This window comes from Lipotes vexillifer, unplaced genomic scaffold, assembly GCF_000442215.2.
Source record: "Lipotes vexillifer unplaced genomic scaffold, Lipotes_vexillifer_v1.1 scaffold213, whole genome shotgun sequence".
In the NCBI taxonomy this organism is placed as follows: Eukaryota; Metazoa; Chordata; class Mammalia; order Artiodactyla; family Lipotidae; genus Lipotes; species Lipotes vexillifer.
Window position 1 is genome coordinate 3,303,984 of NW_006780610.1, and position 1,389 is coordinate 3,305,372.

The window sequence follows — 1,389 nt, forward strand, 5'->3', positions numbered from 1 at the left end:
GAGGCCACAAAAGTGGGGGGCCCCGATTTCGCAAAAAAAAAAAAAAAGGAGAGGAGATTAGGACACAGTCATGAACAGAGGGAAGATCATGTGAAGACATGGGGAGAAGGCGGCCATCTAGGAGTCAGAGAGAGAAGCCTCAGACATCTGGACTCAGACTTCCAGCCTCCCAAACTGCAAGACAAGAAATTTCTGTTACTGAAGCCTCCCAGTCTGTGGTACTTTGTTATGACAGATGAATACACACAGGCATAGTAAGCAGAACAACAGTTCACACTTACTGGTCCCTACTTCCGGCCAAGCCCTAGACTGGATTCTGGGGGTGCTTCCCTCACCTGAAGGAGCCCTCAGTGGGAAGGGGGAAAGAGACATATAAGCATTTAAAGTGCATGAGGTGAGGGGCGGGCCAGAATGCCAGGTCTTGTTTAGTTGCCAAGAGAAGGGAATGACAAATCAGTCTGGAGGGGAAGGGAATGCTTCAGGAAGAGGTGATGTTTGAGCTGGGCCCTAAAGGAACACGGAGATTCACCAAGCAGAGAGAGGGGAAAGGAAATCCCAGGCCAGAGACCACACTGAGCAAAAGCACAGTTGTGTGAGAGGGTCTGGAGGTGAGGACAAAGGAAAGAAGCTCCATGTGGTTCCTGGGCAGAATCCATGGAGACGCTAAGGGTGGAGCCCAGGGAACTCACAAAGGGCCTTGAATGCTGTGCCCAGGAGTTTTCTGGGTATGTTTGCCGGGTCCCCAGAGCTGAAGGGCACAGAGAAAGCTAACAGGAGGGTTGTGAACGGAAACTAGGGCTTGAAATTTATGAAGGCAGGAGATGAGCCTCCACCAGCACCTGTTCCCAGTAAGAGGTGGGCAGTGGAATAACCATGTGCCCTAGCCTCCAAACCTCCTCCAGGGCTGCCCAGGCCGGTCGGCGCCCTGGCGGGGAGCCAGGGGTGGGGCGGTGGGCAGGCTGGAGCCCCCATGAATATACATGATCCCGCCCTGGAAGCCCGGTTTCCCACAGCGCGTTTACCAAGCTTTATCTTGACAAGGTGATGTCCTTCAGCAGAGGACATTATATGGCTCTTAGTTCAGCACTTCTGTCAAGTCCAAGGCAGGCGTTTGATTTCCGCTTCATACATATGCTTAGGTGCTCAGAAAAGGCAGCAAGGAGAGGAGCTGGGAGGCCAGGGAGGGAGGTCAACCCCAAGGAGGAAGGCTGGGGCTCTCCTCGGGCTGCGTCCAGCTCTGACTTACAGCTGATTTTGGTCACACTGGCCGGGGGCTGCCTCTTAACAGCCCTGACACTCTGCACAGTGACTTGGGCCAGGTGCTAACCAGGAAGACTCATTCAGCTCTGCCCCTGGCCTGCTGGGTGGCTATAGAGAAGTCTCTTTCCC